This window comes from Copadichromis virginalis, linkage group LG23 (genome assembly GCF_057382275.1).
Source record: "Copadichromis virginalis isolate Kocher_CV1m ecotype Utaka linkage group LG23, C_Virginalis_male_GT1.1, whole genome shotgun sequence".
Taxonomy (NCBI): Eukaryota; Metazoa; Chordata; class Actinopteri; order Cichliformes; family Cichlidae; genus Copadichromis; species Copadichromis virginalis.
In genome coordinates, this window is record NC_140639.1 from 49,778,626 (window position 1) to 49,792,379 (window position 13,754).

General features: G+C 44.1%; 1 protein-coding gene and 1 long non-coding RNA gene across 4 annotated transcripts in view; one reads left to right on the forward strand and one right to left on the reverse strand.

Annotated features, from left to right (window-relative positions):
• Window positions 1-13,754, forward strand: part of LOC146682049 (NACHT, LRR and PYD domains-containing protein 12-like) — a 233,161-nt gene that overhangs the window by 77,908 nt on the left and 141,499 nt on the right. The gene's annotated exons all lie outside the window — the stretch shown is intronic.
• Window positions 82-2,800, reverse strand: LOC146682054 (uncharacterized). 3 transcript variants are annotated; one of them, XR_014917995.1, is made up of 4 exons: window positions 2,481-2,800; window positions 1,991-2,400; window positions 1,866-1,901; window positions 82-210 (listed from the first exon to the last, which is right to left on the reverse strand). It is a non-coding gene; the product is annotated as an uncharacterized LOC146682054 (long non-coding RNA). The 3 variants fall into 3 exon arrangements; XR_014917994.1 differs by lacking the exon at window positions 1,866-1,901; XR_014917993.1 differs by lacking the exon at window positions 82-210 and having other exon boundaries at window positions 1,790-1,901.

The following is a 13,754-nucleotide window of genomic DNA, read 5'->3' on the forward strand; positions in this document are numbered from 1 at the left end:
CAAAACACAAACATAATACAGTAATAGAAAAAACACTATACTGTACACACAAAAAATCATGACAATTGTGCATACGTGGGCTCATGGATCCCGCCGTCTGTTGGGGTCTGGCCACAGGACCTCATCGACATCGCAAGCAGTGTCTTCTCCCGCTGGGCACCGGGGAAAATATCCTCTTGCATGTCGAAACCATCCATGGATTGCTGTCACCTGAATGTAAATAGAAATATATGTGGTGGCCCCTAGAGACAAAACACGTACAAACTCCAAAGCACATTTCTAGCTTGAACTGAACTTCCAAAACAGAGCTACCTAGAACAGCGGTCCCCAACCCCCGGGCCTCGGACTGGTACCGGTCCGTGAGTCGTTTGGTACCGGGCCGCGAGAGTTGAGGCTCAGGTGTGAAATGTCTGGTTTTCAGGGTTTTTATTGCTTTTCAGCGTTATTTTGTTATCGTTTTTATCATTAACTCGGTTTTCCTGGGTCTTTTCACGTGTGTTATGAATAAATCTTCTTTTTCGGTACCGGTACTAGTTTTATTTTGTTGTATTTATCCGCGACACCTTAAAGGCCGGTCCGTGAAAATATTGTCGGGCATAAACCGGTCGGTGGTGCAAAAAAGGTTGGAGACCGCTGACCTAGATCACGTAAATGACACAATTGAAAGCATGAAAGCATATGTGTATTGTTTGTGTATTTATGCACAAGCATTCATATATATTCAAATCATTAAAAAACAAAAGTTCATTTGCCTGTTACTACCACACACCAAATCTGGTCGTTGGTACTTGCTGAACTGAGAGACACAACAGCAGAGGTCACTATTAATGCTATAAAAGAGGCCTTTGCAAGACATGCAGTTGCCGAGACTGTGGTATCGGACAACAGGCCGCAAGTTTCATCAGAACAGTTCAAGCACTTTGCTAAAGAGTACCAGTTCACACATGAAACGAGCAGCCCCAGGTACCCCCAAGCCAACGGGGAGGCAGAACGCGCTGATCGTACCATTAAAGATTTGAAAGGACTGTGACTACAGCAGAGCACTGCTAGCGTGCAGGGCCACCCCACTGGAACATGGGCTCTCACCGGCACAGTTGCTCATGGGGAGACACCTGCGTACCTCTCTGCCACAAGCTGCTGCGAAGCTGGTGCCAAAGTGGCCCGACCTACAGGCTTTTCGCGAGAAGGATGAGGAGGGGAGGCGTGAGCAGGCAAAACACTACAACCGCAGACATAGAGTCAGGACAGAAGGTGTGGATTACTACTGAAGGAACCACTGGAGCAGTAGTTGGACCTGCCAGTGCTCCCAGATCTTATGTGGTAGAGACAGACAGGTTTTCTAAGGAGAAATAGGAGCCACCTCACACCAACAGGGACTGTTACCAGATCTGGTCGAGCGGTGAGCCCTCGTGTAAGATTGGATGTGTAATTCTCTGAAGTTATCCATTCAGGCCCTATTCAAAGCTGGCTTAGGCTGTTAGAGATGTTTACAATTATGTGTTTCGTTTAAATGTAAGTGAACAAGTGAGAGATGTGTATCATTTTAACGTTTGATAATGCTCTGCATTCCTGTTCTTGTGAGCTGAGTGAGTCATTATGAAGTATGTCTTTAGCTAAAAGGAGGTGTAGCAGGAGACTACTGTACCCATAAGGCTGTGTGTGTGTGTGTGTGTGTGTGTGTGTGTGGGGGGGGGGGGGTATGATCTAAATTATAATATTGCTGACTGTCTGAGGCAAAATTTCCCCAAATCGAATCGAATCGAATCGAATCATGGATTGAATCGATTCGGGCAAGGGCGTCGATTTGGCATGGACGGAGGGGACATGTCCCCACCAATATCCAGCGATTATTGAATTGTCCTCACCAATAATTTGATCTCTTCGAGTAAAGAAAAGCAAACCTGATAGAAAGAAGAAAAAAAATCTGTCAACGTCTCATTCACCCAGCGGTGCCGAAAGAGTTAAATTACGTCCTGTACTGGAGTCCTACCTCATGTGACAAATATGGCCAATGTGATTGGCTGAACCTTTCAGGGAGCTCCGTTGAGTTTTAGCAGCGGCAAGCCTGCGCTCCCAGGAGGAGAGGAGGACGGCAGCAAAGAGGAAGAACCTGGATATAAGAAAGTATTTTTCAGAGAAACCTGTAAGTCACTTAAAGCCAAGTTCACTCATAATGTCACGGTCTGGCTGGCAGACCGTGGGGGTGTAGGGAAGGAGGACACAGGCGCGGTGCTCTATGTACAAGCAGTGCGTTTATTTACAGCGATGGACAGACATGACAATAAATCCCGTGCTCTCCCGACTCCCGTGACGTGTCCTCTTCCCAGTGCTAGTGCTCCTGTCTCCGCTTCTCCGTGATGAGCACCCCGTGCTCGCTGTCCTCTCGTCTCCCCGTAACTCCTGGGGACATAAGAGAGAGGAAGCCGTCAGACACACAATAATGCAGCAGACTCAAACTAGGAACTGGTCGAGAGACTGACGTGAAGCCACGCAATGATCCAGCGTCGGAGAGAGCTCCACCACACTCTCAAATAGCTCCTCCGACAGGCCTGATCAGCTGCAGGTGTGGCCAATCACCTGCCAGGGCCACACACACACACACACACACACACACACACACACACACACACACACACACACACACGTCTACAAGCAGGGAGAACGAGGGACAGCAATACAAAATACATACATTATAATATTAGTCCATAACTGCTCAGGGTCCTGGGTCTGACACATAAAATGTGTCCGTCACAATAACGTTGCAGGCTATGCTAGGCTTTGGCCCACATCAGTCTAAAACTGTATGTAACTATGAATAACGTGTTTTGGAAACTAACAGCACAACATGCAGCACTGTTAGTTCTCTCAGTCTCAGAGCAGCGTTTCTAATTCTAATCTAAGTGAAGCTGTCAGAGAAAACAGCAGCCTCGAGCAGCCAGGATATTAGTTTACAGAGGCTGTTAGAATTATATGCCTAACGTTAAAATGTTGGTGACACAAGAATTTCATCTTAATGGCACTGACGTATTCATAGGTCATAGTTATGATTTTGCAAATATTCCACCTTGTAGTGCAGTTTGCACAACTTGTTTTAAAAATGCACTCAGCCTACAAACATTACTGATCAGTCAAGATCTGCACAAAGTGACAGACACACTGAAGCAGCTCCACATTTTATTCTTATTGTCATGTATGTCCTATTTGTCAGGTGACAGAAGAAGCAACACAAAGCTCAGAGAGCAATGGTGACACAAGATCACAGGTGGAATTGGATGATGACGCAGAATGAGAAGAGCGAAAGTGGATCGCTAAATGAAACGGATGAACCAGAACTGGTTTGTAAAAATGCTGCAGCTTCAGTGGTGTGGAACTGGTTTAGCTTTTGTCCGTCAGATACACAACAAAGCACTATTTTTGGTAGAGCATGCTAGCGGGCCGTCGTTATTACCGTGTTGTTTGGAAAATACGGCGCACTTAAAATCAATCCTTTGATTTTTCTGAAAGTCGACAGAGCCCCTTATAACCCCGTGTGCCTTATGTATGAACTCTGGTTGTGTTTACTGACCTCGAAACGATTTTATGTGCACGGCGCTCGAAAATCTGTCAGATGTTTCAGTACGACTTTGCTAAGCTACCACCGCTTGATGGATTGTCGGAGCGTTACGGCTGTCGTAGGCAGGAGCCTCGCGGAGTGAGCCATGTCTCCGTGACGACCAGGACACAGCAGTCACGGACGATTGGCTGTGCGGCGAGAAGTAGGTTCAGTTCGTCTATTTTGTTGACGACCGACCGTGCGCTGGTCAGAAAGATGCTCGGGAGCGGTGGTTTGAAAGGCTGCTTCTTTAGCCTGACCAGCAGGCCCGACAGGCATCCCCGCTTTTGTTTGCGTTCCTTCCGCCGCCTGCGTTTCTTGGCAGAGCCGATAACAATCCACGGAGCACCCGATGTTCTCGCTATCTCCGGGGGGATGTTGTGCACCCTCTGATAATCACTGGTAATGGGGATCTGGCTGTTATATCCGATCTTGCATAATTCCAGATGGTTGTAGGAAAATTTGGCTTCACAATAAGGAAAACAAAAGAAGAAGAAAAAGTGGAGAAACAAAAAAGAAAGGCACCCAAGTGGAGAGCATAGAGCCGCTGCGTCTGTGCGCGCCGCCATCTAGTATACTTCTTCTAGTACACAGCCTGGAGGTGTGTTTGGGGTCATTGTCCTGTTGAAAACTGGTCCCTAAATGCAATTTCTCAACGAGAAGTTTGGGCTCGGGTGAGTCTGCGTGCTGAAGATATCTACCTATTCGAAACCATGGTAACAGGGTTCTGGCTGATCGGAGCTGGCTTGAGAAAGCGGAACCGGCTGTTCAAACCCCCACAAGGCTGCCCGCTGGGATTGGAACGATGGGAGAGGCGTGAGTTTCTCAAAATGGGCTCATTGAGTCAGCACGGATAAGATCTTGGAGAGACTACGGCTGCTGTGGATACTCAGAATAAGATCTCTGACTGCAGACTGGATACATCTCGGAAAGGCTCGCTCGGAATAACATCTCTGGGCACAAATTGGATGACATCTCGGGGAGGCACACTGCCGTGAGTTCTCAGAATCGGCTCCTTGAGCACAAGAATGACAACATCACAGAACGCAAGTATGGCGAAGCTCGCGGCTCTCCAACGGGAGATTGAGAGACCAGTGTTGGACTGTAGAACTGCTTTGAAATTCATATGAGCTGTTCGCACTAAAGTAAAAAGCACCATCACTTATGCGGAGACCCCTTCAGCCCCAGACGTGGGCTCAAGGCCGGAGCTGAACAACACCCTGATAACGACTGTGTTGAGTCTGTTCCTTCCTATTCCATGCAAGGCCACCTGGGTTGGCTGGAAGACTGTTTACTTAGCCTGGCAGGGCGAAGGACACTGTCTCAGCTGAACCCTGGACACGCACACACATACAGGGAGTGCAGAATTATTAGGCAAATGAGAAGGGGTGTGGTCTAATGACATCAACACCCTATATCAGGTGTGCATAATTATTAGGCAACGTCCTTTCCTTTGGCAAAATGGGTCAAAAGAAGGACTTGACAGGCTCAGAAAAGTCAAAAATAGTGAGATATCTTGCAGAGGGATGCAGCAGTCTCAAAATTACAAAGCTTCTGAAGCGTGATCATCGAACAATCAAGCGTTTCATTCAAAATAGTCAACAGGGTCACAAGAAGCGTGTGGAAAAACCAAGGCGCAAAATAACTGCCCATGAACTGAGAAAAGTCAAGCGTGCAGCTGCCAAGATGCCACTTGCCACCAGTTTGGCCATATTTCAGAGCTGCAACATCACTGGAGTGCCCAAAAGCACAAGGTGTGCAATACTCAGAGACATGGCCAAGGTAAGAAAGGCTGAAAGACGACCACCACTGAACAAGACACACAAGCTGAAACGTCAAGACTGGGCCAAGAAATATCTCAAGACTGGTTTTTCTAAGGTTTTATGGACTTATGACATGAGAGTGAGTCTTGATGGGCCAGATGGATGGGCCCGTGGCTGGATTGGTAAAGGGCAGAGAGCTCCAGTCCGACTCAGACGCCAGCAAGGTGGAGGTGGAGTACTGGTTTGGGCTGGTATCATCAAAGATGAGCTTGTGGGGCCTTTTCGGGTTGAGGATGGAGTCAAGCTCAACTCCCAGTCCTACTGCCAGTTTCTGGAAGACACCTTCTTCAAGCAGTGGTACAGGAAGAAGTCTGCATCCTTCAAGAAAAACATGATTTTCATGCAGGACAATGCTCCATCACACGCGTCCAAGTACTCCACAGCGTGGCTGGCAAGAAAGGGTATAAAAGAAGAAAAACTAATGACATGGCCTCCTTGTTCACCTGATCTGAACCCCATTGAGAACCTGTGGTCCATCATCAAATGTGAGATTTACAAGGAGGGAAAACAGTACACCTCTCTGAACAGTGTCTGGGAGGCTGTGGTTGCTGCTGCACGCAATGTTGATGGTGAACAGATCAAAACACTGACAGAATCCATGGATGGCAGGCTTTTGAGTGTCCTTGCAAAGAATGGTGGCTATATTGGTCGCTGATTTGTTTTTGAATGTCAGAAATGTATATTTGTGAATGTGGAGATGTTATATTGGTTTCACTGGTAAAAATCAATAATTGAAATGGGTATATATTTGTTTTTTGTTAAGTTGCCTAATAATTCTGCACAGTAATAGTCACCTGCACACACAGATATCCCCCTAAAATAGCTAAAACTAAAAACAAACTAGAAACTACTTCCAAAAACATTCAGCTTTGATATTAATGAGTTTTTTGGGTTCATTGAGAACATGGTTGTTGTTCAATAATAACATTATTCCTCAAAAATACAACTTGCCTAATAATTCTGCACTCCCTGTATTTGCTTTCGTAGCTGGTGGAGACGGATGGCATTGTCTGCCCTCACTAGGTCCACAACGGCAAGTTCCTGCTGTTGTGTGAACAGGCGTTGGCGTCCTGCCCCAGAAGGTCTTCGAGTCATTCTAGAGAATTCTCATAGTCAGGCCATGGTTGATGACATGGTCCACCAAAGTTGCTCTTATATCATCAGAAATATGGGTCTGTGCGTGGCCTCTTTGATGACCTCCTCCTCTTGCTCTCCCTCCATCCATGCTTGCAAAGTTCTTGAATTGGCTAAACTGAGGGCTTTTTGTAGTTGGCTAATTGGTGTTCAGTTTTTCAAGTACGTGCCTTCAGGTGTGTATTGAGTGGTTGCAATTACCCGATGTGCTTTGTATTTTGGATGTTTTCCAGGGTGGCACCCTGAAATTTCATTTTGTGAACGAAGTGTCTTATGTGTGAAATAGAGTGTAGTATGCAGGACCATGTGTGTTGCATAATTGCAACTAGGGTGCAAAGCAGTGCTTTTGTTTAAGGTATGGGTACATGTATTTGAGGTATGGTAACAAAAGCTTCAAGTTCAAGAGCAGACTGCAGCGGACTGTACGGGCAGCAGATAGGATCATCGGCACCCCCCTGCCCTCCATCCTGGATGGAGGGCAGGGGGGTGCCGCTCAAGAACCAGGAAACGGGCAGGGAAAATCATCACAGACCCCTCACACCCTGCACACAGACTTTTTGATCTGCTGCCCTCTGGCAGACGGTACAGAAGCCTGCAGACCAGGACCACCCGACACAGGAACAGTTTCTTTCCCCTCGCCATCTCCCTTCTTAACACTTGACCTGTCACACTGCTCCCACTGCCAGACTGCAGCTGCACCTTATGTACATTTGTAGTATTCATTCCACCTCATTCATTTCTGTATTTTATGTATATACGTTTAGATTCGTTATTTATAGTTGCTGTTGTGGATAAGGCGTAGCTTTGGGTCACGTGGTGTCGGTAATAGTGATTGCTATATCATCTGTTCACGTCCTGAGGGAATTTTTGTGAATGAGTGGGTGATGGGGGAAGTCGACTTTTGCTGACCGCTCAAGCTTGGAATGTTTTGATCACTGTTTTTCTACCGATTTTAAGGATTTGATAACAAATAAAGGAGTTGTTAGATTTGTATTGTTGATTGTCATTTATGCTTAGAAATATTTACTTATATATGCTTAGAGTTTTGTAATTAGTTGTAGATTGGTAGAGGTTTTGATCCTTGATAGTCTGCAAACTTTGTGTGTATTAGACAGCACTTTGGGAGCATGAGAGGTCATACCGTGTCTTATTATTTTATGGTAGGATTAACGTAGTTGCATCTGTTCTAGTCTAAGTGCTCTTTGTTTAGATGAACTGCAGGACTTCCTCACCGTGTTATCTAGGATGAACCATCTAGGGTGAGGGGGAGGCTACCCTCTTCCTAACCAAGGATGTTTGACCCTTTGATCAGCAGTCCTCTCACACACACACACACACACACACACACACACACACACACACACACACACACACACAGGCAAGGTACTCTTTGTTTGTATGTAGACGTCGTATGTTAATGAACCTATGCATATTCATGTAACCTCAATAAAAGGATAGTGTATGGGAGGACGGACGAGACCAACTGGAGTCAAGCGGTTGTCCGGTTCTCTCCCGTGCACAAGTAACATGAAGAACTTTGCCTATTTGTGTCTTGCTTAGCAGTGTAATTATATTGTCTTAACGTTCCAGCGAATAGGTTTATGCTACAAACCTAACAGGAGTTTTAACCTGGAACTTTGACTTACGTTTTAAACAGCGGGCGCGTCAACATTATTCGCCTATTCAGCTGCTCGGCGACTCAAAGGCTTGACAGTCGCCAATAGTTGCTTTACACAGCTTTGTGTATGTGTGTATATAGACACGTGTGTGTGTGTGTGTGTGTGTGTGTGTGTGTGTGTGCGTGTGCGTGTGCGTGTGTGTGTGTGTGCCCTCACAGAAGGAAGGTCACAGCAGGAGCTTTTCTCGAACGCATTTCCAATCAGTTTTTTACAAGAAGTGTAGCTCATACAACGGTATAAATGTATTCTTTGTGATACTTTATAAATATGAACCTCTAAAGATTTTGAGTTCATGCACATTGTGAAACAAGAATCTAAATATTTGTGTCACAATGATTTCTATAAAAGCATTTTGTTTATGGGGATAATGTGACAAATCTTTTGTGACCCTATTAATGATCAGTGATAATTGAAGAGGAACCCTGGCTCTGGACATTTTCATGACAAGTGTCAGCGCAGACATCTACTAACGAGAGAACATGTTTTATCATCATAAACACGGTGATGTGAAGCATCGTTAAAGTGTCACTTCAGTAATGCTGACTCATGTTTTTAATAATGACTTTAAAACACTCATTTCTGTGGTTTATTTTAAGTTTACAGAATATAACATGTGGTAAGACGACGAGTTTTACTTCTCACTGTCCGTGTTATGTGTATCTATTTATCATGTATGCTACTTTGCCGAAAATGTTTCATTGTGTTCATGAAATAAACCAGACTTTCACTGTCTGCATCTTTTACTGTTTTCTGCTTTTATTCACTCCAAGTTTGACAAACCTACAGATATCCAGAGTTAACTCACTAACAATGTGGAGCAGTCTCAGTGTATTTAGCTGCTTTTTCCCTGAACACAACCAACTGAGAGAAACGCCTGTAGGCCTCACTTTGGTCATTTTGAACGCTGAAGGAGATTTGTTCCATAGACACCTTATACTAGTGTTTCCTGCACTACTATGTTCTATTTAAATCCAGATTCCTTTTATAGTTTGCAGTGAAATTTGTTAAACCGTTGCTTAATGGGACAGAAGTACAAGTCACTCTTTACTAACACATTTGTAGATGAGTTTATTGCTGAACGACACAGCTAGCAGTCTCACACACTCTTTAGGTTTTTCAACTTTTGTGTGTAATGGTTTAGTCTATCAAACCTTACCCTTTTCTCCCCAGTATCACAACAGTGTGACTCCCAAAGTACAGATCAGTAAACAACCAATGATTCTAAATCCAGAACAGAAAGATACAGTTGGAAGATGAATGATTGCGTTTTTATGATGTGTAGTAAAACGACCCCCTCTTCTTCTTCTCTGTGTTGGTGTTGTTCTTGACTACAGAGAATTGTTTTTACTAAAATGAAACATTTTCATCTGAAAATGTTTCATTTTATTTCACTGTAACACCCCCTCAATGCCATTTTTAGGATATTCTAGGTGATCCCATGTTTTCATATTTATGCTTTTGGCACTGAGGGTATCTGATACGCACGTTGTCACTGTGTTTTGTGCTACCAGCTGTGAGGGCTCTGCTTTTGCTTTGAGCAGTCTGTTTTTATTTTGTCTCGCGAGTGTGTGTTTTTCAAACCAGATCCTCCTCAGTTTGATTTTGTTACCACAAACTTTGTGTGAAGTTCACAACAGAGGTAAAGAGATTTAAACACCCCAGTTTAAGGACGCAGCGATTGGACCAGCTGCACAGGGCTGGTGAAGCAGAGAGTGTCGGGGGAGATGTGCAACAGAAGCAGAGGGAACATTTTACAAGATGATAAATGGCACATTTAGGTGATTAAGGATTTGTTGACAAGATTAAAAGACACGTCCGTCAGAGTTCAACAACATTACAGTTTGATTAAATAAAAAGTTTTTAAACTACACAAGGTTCATTTTCTCCTCTGATAGTAATCATATTAAACATGTCAAGAAAGAAAGAGTATAAAGAAAAATAGTAAATGTGTCTAATTAAACTCTTCCTGTGAACCTTATATCATCCTTTAATATGTTCGGTGTTACAAACTTGAAGAAGCACAGAAAAGATCATCAGACATTAATCTAATCAGTTTTCAGCCTTCATTCATATTGAAAAGTTGAAATCTTCCCTGCTAGACCCAAGTGCAGCGTTTAACACCGTTGGCCAGAACATTTTATTACAGCTATTATTAAATGGAGAGTCCTCTTCACACACTGAGGTTAATTATGAAGCTCCACAGGCTTCTGTGCAAAGACCAGTTCTGTTTACATTATACGTGCTTTAGAAGACATAGCATACATTTTCACTGCTATGCATATGATACCCGCTTTTATTGGTTAAACTGCCGGGATGTCTTAGACACATAATGAGCTTTAATTTTCTGCTTCTAAGTTCAGATAGAACTGAGGTTATTGTAATGGGGCGTAAAAATCTTAGAAACACTGTGGCTAACAAGATCCTTACTCTGGATGGCATTGCCTTAAGCCGCCTGTTGCAGTCATTTGGCACATTATAAGTCAAATTGAAGCACACGATCCCAAAGCACAGCATCAACATTTATTTATATACAAAAATGAAAATTCTTTTTACAGAAAAGAATTGTAACTTCACAATATTGCATTAAGATGAGCAGACAGATTTTAATCTCAGCATCGTGCACACAGATTTTTCAGGACACTGGAAGAGTTCCTGCCGTGGATTTAGATGTTAGTGTTGTGTGGATGATCCCATTCTGTGATCTTTGTGTTACTAACACTGATGCTTTTACACTTTAGGACCCTCGAGACCTCTGCTGCTCAGCCGTCCTGATCGCTGCCTCCACTTTAACCAGAGGCTGTAACCTCTGATCATTTCACCTGCACCGACAGTAAAACTCTTCTCCACAACCAAACGTGCCATAAACCCATCACAGCTTCATCATCAGCTCAGTCTCAGCAACATGCAGACGACCGAGCAGCAGAAACTCTGCAGGGAACGTCTGAAGTCTGTTCTTCAGTTTTCCCAGCTCACTGTTTATTGAACATGAGACAGAAAAATAACTTCACCTTTAATGTGAAACTTTTATCGCCTGTGACATGTTTGCAGGAAGTTTTCATGCTGTGATTTAGTGTCACAGCCATAAATATCACACAAGGTAAAAACTACAAGTCCCAGCATCCTCTGTGTTTAGGGAGGAGCAGTGAAAGTGAAAGTGTTGATCCTCCGTTCAGAGCAGCAGGAGGAGGAAGGTGGAGCTGAGGCAGGTGAGTGTTAACATGAATATGTTTCTTCTTATGACATAAAATAATTCCACGCTGTTCGTGTCTGTGGGTGAAACGTGAGGCCGGTCGGCTCCTCTGAGCGCTGGTTTCCTGTAAGTAGAGAGGAAGTGAGTTTAGCTGAGAGAGCAGGAGGAGAGTGAGAGCTGTGCTGAGGCAGGTGAGTGTTAACACCGCTCTGACATTACTGTGTCTCTGTGGCGGGAACAACAGGCTCCGTCAGTGGAGGCAAAAATAATCAGACTTTGGTTTTTCAAAGGAAACTACTTTATGTTGGGAGAAGCCGCGCGCTCATTGGATAACGGCTTGTCAATCTCAAGTTATTAGCCAATGAGCGCGCAGGTTCACAGTAAGACCCGCCCTTATCACGACGGGTTTTAAAACTAAAATGGCGACAGAAACTCGGTGAGTGGAGTTCAGGCTGACTTTATGAAAGTGCGACGTTTGAGCCACTTCCTGTTCTCAGTCCCGGCGTCCTGATCACCGAGGTTTCTGTTGCTCTGATGTCTGATATTGATTATATCGGTAAACAGGCTGTAGGCAGAAACATCAGGTCTGATCTGAAAATCCCTTCAGAAACAAACTTTAAGAGTTTTATGTCCGTGAGGCTGTAAAACTGTAACGTGTCCTGTGATCCATAAACACTCTGTGATGAATAATCTGAAGTCATTTTGAGCCTGACAGTAGTTTCCTGTCACAGAGCAGAAGCTGCAGGCAGTTTTTGGCACCTTTTATATTTAATTTATTCCAAAATAAATCAATAAAGGTAGAAAAGAACTCTCAGTGACATTAAAAATCTATTTTTAAAGACAGATGTGACCAAGTGCAACAAATATAAGATGAGATGTTTACAGATATTTGAAGTATTGATCACATGTAGAACACAGAGCAGGTCCAATAACAGAGTCATCCTGCTCACAAACAGCAGTTTGGTTTCATGAGCTCACTTCCTGCAGTGACCCTCAGCTTCTCTCCAAAGGAGCCGTAACATGTGGGCTCCTCACCATGATGATGATCCCAAACACACTGAGTTCCTTCATCCACCTGATCATGTACTTATTAAATAATGTGATGGTTTTGGTGTTTTTTAAAGACTTTGAGCCTCTAAAATAACTGGTTTGGACTTTAGGGCCAAAGCTCCAACATTAGAAAGCCGTCAGTGTGATGCTTCCAGTACAACAGCACCTCTGAGTGTGTGTGTTTACCTCTCAGACTAACTCCACCCTGACATCAAGAAGATGGAGGAAGAGGACGGAGCAGCATCCAGCTGTGTGTCTGTGAGGAGTGACGGGGTTACACAAACACCTCCACCTTACAGTCATGGACCTGCAGCAATAATGTAAGAACACTACTAACTTTATTAGTCATTTCAACATAACCATGACAGAATCATTGATCTGTGATTGGTTCAAACTGTTTGATCTGAGTTTGATTTTTATTGACTTGTTTTCTTGCTAAGATCTGAACTCTGTAAGTTTAAGTGAAGTCAGTGCAGCAGAATCAGAGAGAAGAGCTGAGAACAAACTGAGTTCATTCAGAGACAGAAAAAACTGGCTGATGATTGGCTGACCTGTCAGCGTTATGAGGCAGACACAATATCACAGAGGGATCAGCTGATCATATGGCTGTCAGAGAGAACTGATCAGTTATTGATGTTTGTGTTTGCAGAGGTCAGAGGTCACAGTCTCCAGCATCCAGCTGTGTGTCTGTGAGGAGTGACTGGTCCAAAGAATATCCTCCATATTTCAGTCATGAACCTGCAGCAACAATGTTCTTCAATCATGGAGCTCAGCTGACCATGTAAGAGAGCTGCTGACTCAGAGTTCAAAGGTTGTTTCTATAAATGTTCTGCCAGTGACATCATAACTTAACCTAACACTGGTCTGTGTATGAAGTATCATTTAGTGGCAGTTGTTAAAGTTGTATAATGATGATGCTAGTTTGGGGTGTATTTTCCTGCTGATGCAAATGCATCTACTTTGCCCTTTGTCTGGTGCTTTGGACAAAGACGTCCAATGAAACTCAGAACAACACAGTTTGCACCACCAGCAGGCAGAGGAAGTGGCTGACATCCAGAAATCCTACCAGTGGCTGAACAAAGCTGGACTGAAAGACAGCACAGAGGCACTAATCATGGCAGCACAGGAACAAGCTCCGAGCACAAGACCCATAGAGCCCGGGGTCTACATGGCTCTTTTTGGGGGGGTTGTGTTGTATTAATAGTGACTTTGTTTCTTTGGACCAAAATCTTTTGTTTTTCAGTTCAGTTGCAACATTGACTAACACTAATGCAGGGGTCGGCAAC